Here is an 8,958-nt window from a genome sequence, read left to right on the forward strand (position 1 = left end):
CAGATCACCATTTTCTCATACACAAGTTCAAGATGAAGAAGGAAATTCAACTTGTGACTTTGATGATATCCCACATTAATTTAGAAACCATCTCAAGATTACATTTGATGCATTGGACACTAGCGACTGAAGAGAAGTGGAATGACAGCAAGAACATGACACATAATGAAAATAAAATGTTTAAAAAGTCAAGAAAGAAAGAAAAGACCAAATGGGTATGAAAAAAAGACCCTGAAAATTAGTAGAGAAGCTAAAGCAAATGAAAGAAAAGATCAAGTAAAAGAACTGGATAGAAAATTTCAAAGGGTGACTCGTGAAGAAAAAAAAAAAAGCAAATATTGTAATGGAATTGTAAAGGAGTACACTTGGTCATGGGCAACAGATTTACCCAATGGAATACTTTTTTTGATTTCTTAACTTCTTCCATGAGCAATGATCATGGGTTCAAGTAAAATGAAATCCTTGACAAAGTTCAATCTTTTTTCCATTTATCATGATGTTACCAATTAGTTCAGTTGTGAGCACACTGGTTTTCCTAACATTAAGTTGTGATCCATATTGAAGGCTGAAATCCTTGATCTTCATCAGCAAGTGCTTCAAGTCCTCATTTTCAGCAAGCAAGGTTTTGTCATTTGTATATCACAGATCCAACTCCTGTGGTTATTTGCTAAGCATACAGATTGAAAATGTGCATTGAGAAGATAAAGCCAGGACACGTATCATTCTTTTTTTAGTAGTTTTATTGGCATACAATTCAATAGTTCCTTTGTATTAAGAAAAATTGTGCACTCGTCACCACAATCCATTTCAGAACATGTTCCCCTTTCTCATACTTATTGTTGTTAGCTCTCCATTTTCCCACAACCTGCCGTGCCATTCCCCTAGGTCATTTTTAATCCAGTTACTATTTCTATAAATTTACCTATACTGGATTTCACATCCAAACATTTTACCAAAAAAATGAACAATAATGACAAAGCAGGAAAACACCTCAATAGAAAAGAAAGCAAAATATATTACAAACTGAAAAAAAATGTTTAAATGTGTCGAAAGGGAGATCAAATGATAAGGTGCTATATTTTATCCTAACTACATCTGCCATGATCAACTTTATAGTGCTCTCTGTCTGATAAAAGGCCATTCACATCCCTAGTTTGTCATCAGAGAGATTCATTGGAGGCTTGATCCATATGGAGACCATGCAATTGGGTTTTGGGCTTCCACTTTAATCCATAGCCTTTGGCAAACTGGGTGGTCAGAATTAAAGCTCAAATACCATTCCCTCCTTCATATTTGGGTTTTATTTACAATCCTTAGATTGCATGGGCTGATGTGCTTCTTTCATGTGGATTTAATTGGCACCTCACTTAAAAGGATATGCACACCTTTCTTGATGTTAAACCACTGATGCACTATTTCCTTGTTCTAATGAAACAATGGTCTCTTGGTCTATATACAAATTCTACATGAGCACAATTAAATGTTGTGGAATTCCTATTATTTGCCACATTATCCATAGTTTGTTGTGACATACATAGTCAAAAGGCTTTGCCTAATCAATCAGACCCAGATCATCTTTCTGATAATCTCTGCTTTCAGCCACGATCCATCTGATGCCAGCAATCATATCCTTCATTCAATTCCTCTTCTGAATCCAGCTTGAATTTCTGACAGCTCTCCATCCATGTACCACTGCAACCATATTTGAATTGTTGTCATCAAAAGTTTACTTCTCTCCATTTGATTGTTGTTTTTGTTGTTGTTAGGAGCCATTGATTCATTCTGACATATAGCAATAAAATGAAACACTGATCAATTCTGTATAATCCTCACAACTGTAATGCTTGAGCCCACTCTTGCAACTGGTGTCCATCCATCTCATTGATGATCCTTTTTTTTTCTGCCCTTCTACCTTACCAAGCATGATGATTGCCAGGGACTGGTCTTTTCTGGTCACATGTCCAAAGTATGTGAGATGAACTCTCACCATGTTTGTTTCTAAGGAGTATTCTGGCTGTACCTCTTCCAAGACCCATCTATTCGTTTTGTTTGGGGTTTGTTTTTGGGTTTTTTTGGCAGTCCATGGTACTTTCATTATTCTTCACCAGCACCATAACTCAAATGCATTGATTCTTTAGCAGTCTTTCTTATTCAATGTCCAATTTTCACATGCATATGAAGTGACTGAAAATACCATGGATTGGGTCATGCATACCTTAGTCCTCAAAATGATATCCTTGATTTTCAACATTTTAAAAAGGCCTTGTGCACCTGATTTGCCCAAAGCAATGTCCCTGATCTCCTGACTGCTGCATCCATGAGCATTGATCATGGATTCAAGTAAAATTAAATCCTTGACAACTTCAATCTTCAGTTTATTGTGATGTTACCTCTTGGTCCAGGTATGAGAATTTTTGTTTTCTTTACATTAAGTTTTAATCCATATAAAGGCTGAATTCCTTGATTTTCATCAGCAAGTCCTTCAAGTCTTCCTCACTTTCAGGAAGGAAGATTGTTTCTTGTACATATTGCAGATTATGAATCAGCCTTCTTCCAATCTTGATGCTGTATTCATCATATAATCTAGTTTTGCTGATATTGCTCAGCATATGGATTGAATACGTATGGTGAGTCAATACAATCCTGTTGCATAACTTTCTTGATTTTAAACCATGCACTATTCTCTTGTTCTATTCAAAGGACTAGTGAGTGCTTCCAGAACCACATCAATTTGTTGGAACATATCAATTGGTATTCTGTCAATCCCTGGAGCCTTTTTTCCACATTTCTTTAGGATATTTACTTCCTTTCCTTCAGCTGCCTTTTGATATTTTCTGTTCAGTTCTTACACTTCATTCTTTCTTCAATTCCCTTTAGCTGTCCTTATGTTCAAGAGCATCCACTTTGGTCTTTCTTTCTTGCTTTTTAATAATCTTTTACTGTCTTCATATATGATGTTCTTGATCATATCTCATAATTGTCTGGTCTTCTGTAATTCATGTTCAGTTTGTCAAATCTGTTCTTAAGATGGTCTTTAAATTTAAGTAGAATATACTCAAGATTTTATTTTGGCTCACATGCACTTGTTTTCACTTTCTTCAACTTCAACCTGAACTTGCATATGAGCAACTGATGATCTGTCCCACAGTTGGTCCCTGATCTTGTTCTTGAGCTTCTCCACCATCTCTTCCCACTGATATAGTTAATTTGATTCCTGAGTATTCCATCTGGATATTTGTGTTGTTGAACAAAGGAGCATTTTCCATATAACCATTGTGAAAATAATATAGCACTTCCTCAAACAACCGGAAATCGAAATTCCATATGATCCAGCAATGCCTCTACTTGGTATATAGCCTAAATAAGTAAGAACCATAACACAAACATATATAAGAACTCCTATGTCCTTTGAAGCATTGTTCACAATAGCAAGAAGATGGAAAGAGCTCAAAAGTCAATCAATAGAAAAATGGATAAAGAAACTTTGGTACTGAGGTAGTTAAATAAATTGGTGTCAATTTAGGTCTTGAGAGGATTAAGAGTGAAGGGGTGGAGTCTAGTCTGTCAATCGGATCATAGCCAATGAGGCCTCTGGATGGGCATGGTTTTCTCATGAGAATTCTGGAAAATCTGGTTTTTCCTCCTTGGAGCTGGAGAGACTCTTGGCTCACTCCCTTGAAGACACTACTGATAAGACACAACGCTAACTCCCTGAGAAACATCCTTGAGGAGAAGCCACATGGACCTACCCTGATGCAGCCAGAACCATGGACCTGGAGAAGCCACGTAGAGACCCTTGCCAGAGCTGAGATGCTTACTTCACTGGATCCAAAGATTTTCTACTTACTGGTCTGTGGTCGTCCTGCATTGGGCATCATTGCATGCATTTTGTGAGTCTTAAGAGGACTTTATAGAATGGTGTTGGACATATGGGCTAATGTTGGACTTATGGACTTGATCTGGAATGGATTGGGATGCTTTCTTAAAGTACAATTACCCTTTATACAAAATTCTCTCTAATACACATTTGTGTGTTCATGAATTTGTTTCCCTAGTCCTCCCAGACTAACACAGGTATATAAATACAATGGAAATCTGTGCAACACTAAAAAAAAAAAATTGATGAAACCAGGAAGCACCCCACAACAAGGATAGACCTGGCATATGTCCTCAGGCTATGTAATCATTTATTACATTTATTATGTAATCTGCTCTTCCAAAGTAAGGTGGTGGTGTGTCTGTCTATCTAACACTTATGTTCTGCTTATCACACCCTTATTTTTGCACCTTAAAAACGGATTCTTCAGAGAAGGCCCCAACTTAGCTGGAGTCAATTTTTCATAGAGAGTAACAAGAGAGGAATAAATATTTCCTGATATAGAGCATTGTCCACAATCACCTCTGTTTAGTAGATGCTTCTACAATGGTGTTCAATGAACTTCAATGGAAATTCATGACCAGAGGATAGAGTGATATGTCTATCTCAGAGAAGGTGATTTCATGTCTGTTGGTAGGTAAACTCGGGAGGAGCAGCTTGCTCTTGGGGAATTTGCTTAATATTACTTGTATAGACACTCAATGGGAGAGTCTACCCTGTGTTACATTGCTAATCTAGCTTTTTTTCTCTCTCTCTCTCTTTGGTTCATGTTTTTTATTAAATCATTTAATTGGGGGCTCATAACTCTTATCACAATCCATACATACATCCATTGTGTCAAGCACATTTGTACCTTTGTTGCCATCATAATTCTCAAAATGTTTTCTTTCTACTTGAGCCCTTGGTATCAGATTCTCATTTTTTCCCCTCCCTTCCCATTCCCCCATCACGAACCCTTGATAATTTATAAATTATTAATATTTTGTCATATCTTACACTGACAAGGGGAGCAGATCAAGGAAGTCCCAAGGGAATAACAAAAATAGACTTTGGGGTAGGGCATGGCATCCCATCAGACTCGAGCAGAAAATACTCCTAAAGGTCAAAAAACAGGCTTTTCTTTTCTTTTTTTTTTTTTTTGGTAATTGTTTTTGTCGTTGTTGTTTTCTTTTCTTTTGTTGTTTTGCTGTTTTGCTCTGTCTTGTTTTTGTAAATATTATTATCTCTGCAGGTCTATCTAGATAAGATAGGTGGGATATACAATCTGGAGGAGAAAATAACAGAACCCATGGTTAGGGGGGTGGCATGGGAGAGGTGGAGGCAGGGGGAAAGGAAACCCAGGCACAAGGGAGCAACAAGTGACCCAATATAGATGACAAGGAGTGTGTAGGAGGCCTGGTAAGGCTTGATCAAGGACAATGTAACCTAAAGAAATTACTGAAACCCAAATGAAGACAGAGCATGAGAGTGGGACAAGAGGAAAGTAAAAGGAAATAGAGGAAAAAACTAGGAGGCAAAGGGCATTTATAGAGGTCTAAATATAGACATGTACATATGTAAATATATTTATATATGACAATGGGGAAATAGATCTATGTGCATATATTTATAGGTTTAGTATTAAGGTAGCAGATAGACATTTAGCTTCTGCTCAAGAACTCCCTCAATGCAAGAACACTTGGTTCAAGTTTTCTAGAAACCAAAAAAGATCAATGGGCTCATGCCTTAGTACTTACTACTACATGATACATAATAGCTGCTCTGCTCAAAAGAGCTCGGGTCATTTTCACCAGGGTGATGAAAGACTGGCCTCCAACCCCTGCAAAAAAGTCCTATAATATCATCAAATACCATTTTCTCAGCAGAATCTTAAGCTTTGTGTTTTAAACAGGAAGAAGAAAACAAAAGAGTTTGTTTGTTTGTTTGTTTTCTCAAGGCTATTTTTTGCCATCTAGCATTGAGATGGTCTAGTGCTCACTTCTGCTTGGACAAATAATCTTTGATCTTCTGGACATTAGGCTTGGTAGTATGACTGCCGGGCATCCAGATAGCTGGACACACTTCCCCATGTTTTTCTGTAAACTACAAGCCCCGAACTAGTCTTAGTGTCTCATCTAGAGAGCAGTCAACAGCGAGGTCATTTACAGTGATCTGCCAAAGGATCCCTTTATTATCAATGATGAAGAGGCCCCTAAATGAGATACCTTTAAAACATCATAGTCTTAAGCAATAGTGTACTTGAGGACTGATGCTAAAGGAATGATCCTAGGTCCAAGAGCTCCTAGTTTCTTGGGTGTGTTGATCCAAGCCAGATGACAGCAGTGAGAATCCACAGAAGCACCAATTACTTGACAGTTGTGTTTCTTATATTCTTCTGCCCTGTCACTGAAAATAATGATCTCCAGGAGGCACACAAAGGTTAAGTCAAGGGGATGAAAATAAAACACTGTATTTTTATTTGCAGTCAGTAAAGTTGATCACTTTGAACTGACCATCTGACATAACAGCTGTAGATTTGAAGTTGGGGCCAGGGTGCCCCATTTTGGGCATTCCTGAGACATCTTGTTATCAGTAGTTGTGAGCTGAAATAACTACCATCAGCCAGGAAGGGAACTCTAACCAGGCATTTCTGACTGAATTTCCATTCTATCTTGGCAACCCAGGCCTCTTCTTGTAGGCTACCTGGTTTTTAGATTTTGGCCTTTCATGGTATACATCATTGTTCATAAGCCACATACAAAGGATTTGATTTTGGAAATCCCCCTAAATGAACAAGACTTAAATACACCTGTTGCAGATTGAAAGTACTGAAATACACCTTTGTAGTTAAAGCTGAAACACCCTAGGGTGAGAATAAGCAGATGAGTGATATCTTCAGGTTTGGGACTTTGAAGTTATTGAACTTTAATTGAAATATATTACTTTAGAGGTTGCCCAATAATTGACAACTTAAGAGCAACATATCATTCTTTTTTGAACCATATATATTCTTTGCTTTTTGTGACATGTCTTAGTACTCCAGACATAGTTTTACTTTCGTGAATAAATGTTATTGCAAATTTTACCTTGTATCTAAGCCTCATTATTTTCCAAAGCAGTGTTTAGTCACTTAAGTTTTTAATCTGTATATAAGTAAATGGTTCCACATACTTTAGTCTAAAAAGCTTTCCCATAGCTGTATATTTTCATTTTGTCAGTAGTATTTTAAAATCTATACCCTTGGCTAGATTAATGATATTATTAGAATTATCAAATGCCCATGGAGGTTATTTATATTATTTCTCAAGAAGCTGATAATGCTACCTCTAAAGTGGACCAGGGTGCTATAGTAGAGTGTAGTGAAGAAGTTATATGGTACCGAACTATCAGAAAGGAAAGTTTCTTGGACCTTAAAGGTTTATCTTAAAGCAAGAATCCATCTTAATGAGGTATTAGCTAAATCCACATGAGCATGGCAGCCTGTGTGATCCAAAGACTGTTAATAATAAATTCCAGTATCAGAGGATGAAATTATATTAGAACTAAAATTCTAAGTGCCCAGTTTGCAGAAGGCTATACACAACAGTGAAAGCCCAAAATCCATTTGTAGCATCCCCACTTTGATTAAACCCCCATTGAATTCCCTCTGACCAGGGAATGGGAATTGCAGACTGAGTGCATTAGAGAGTGGATTACTGTCACCATTCCTTGACCAACTCAAGAAGGGGAAATCTCCTTTAGGGCTTATAATAATATCAGATATTAATCTGATATGTCCTTCATGGAGATTACTGTATATGGGGTTGTATTGTCATAAGTTGTTTCCTGACTGCCTTCAGGAAGCCCCTGGATGAACATTGTAAGCTATTCTGTCTAACATAAAGTTTGTGTTCCAATCATGATCCTGATGCCTCTTCAGGAGTCCCACTAGCAACTGTGATATAGTAATATTCTGCCAACCATGTGTTCATGACATTTTTCTTTGACCTCCTTTTAAAGCTCTTTATCTCAGCACATACTTGGTCATCATTGTGACCTCAGACTAACGGTCCCCCTCATCCAGATGATATGTCTTTGTAATTTCTTGGCAGTTTCCCATTTATGACTTAATGAAAGTTCTCTTTTAGAAAATAGATAAAAGGGAATTTGCAATGAAGAAGTTATTAGTCTTGTGAAACTTTAATGTTGGTGGATAAATTTGAGCAATAGTCATAATTACTGGATGTCCCAGTAGGTGTGTAGACATCATACTGTCACACAGATTATTGTACTTCCAGATAGATCTTCAAATGTTCTTTTTCATGATCAATTTGTCATCTTTGACATGTGATTTGTCTCCATAAACCATATGATTGCTCAATGCAAAATAGCCAATAGCAGCCTATTAATACCCAGGATATTAATCTGTTTGTGTTCCATTTCATTTTGGACAAAAATTGCTATTATAAATGTATATCCTGAATTAAAAAAAAATAGCCCAGCTATCAAAAGACATGTAGTCTAGGGTCCTATAGGCTCGAAGATAAACAAGCGGCCATCTAACTGAGAAACAACAAAGCCCACATGGAAGAAGCACACCAGCCTGTGAGATCATGAGGCATCGAAAGGATCAGGTATCAGGCATCACAGATCAAAAAAAAAAATCATAGCATTGTGAATGAGGGGGAGTGCAGAGGGGGGACCCAGGGCCCATCTTTGGGCAATTGGACATCCCCTTGCAGAGGGGTTACTGGGAGGAGATGAGCCAGTCAGGGTGCAGTGTAGCAATGATGAAACATACAATTTTCTCTAGTTCTTGAATGCTTCCTCTGCCCACTTCCCCCACTATCATGATCCCAATTCTACCTTATGAATCCGGCTGGACTGGAAGATGTACACTGGTATAGATAGGAACTGGAAACACAAGGAATCCAGGACAGGTGAATCCCTCAGGACCAGTGCTGAGAGTGGCAATACCGGGAGGGTGGAGGGAAGGTGAGGGAGAAATGGGGAACAGATTACAAGGATCTACATATAACCTTCTCCCTGGGGGATGGACAGTGGAGAAGTGGGTGAAGGGAGATGTCAGACAGTGTAAGATATGACAAAATAATAATAATATA

The 8,958-nt window shown here is 37.7% G+C and overlaps 1 pseudogene; it reads right to left on the reverse strand.

Moving 5' to 3' along the window:
- Nucleotides 1-5,851: 5,851 nt before the first annotated feature.
- LOC101640900 lies at nt 5,852-6,418 on the reverse strand (annotated as a pseudogene).
- Between the last annotated feature and the right edge of the window lie 2,540 nt (nt 6,419-8,958).

The sequence above is a fragment of the Echinops telfairi genome, unplaced genomic scaffold (genome assembly GCF_000313985.2).
Source record: "Echinops telfairi isolate 266 unplaced genomic scaffold, ASM31398v2 ScPeMD7_2291;HRSCAF=2852, whole genome shotgun sequence".
NCBI classification, from domain to species: Eukaryota; Metazoa; Chordata; class Mammalia; order Afrosoricida; family Tenrecidae; genus Echinops; species Echinops telfairi.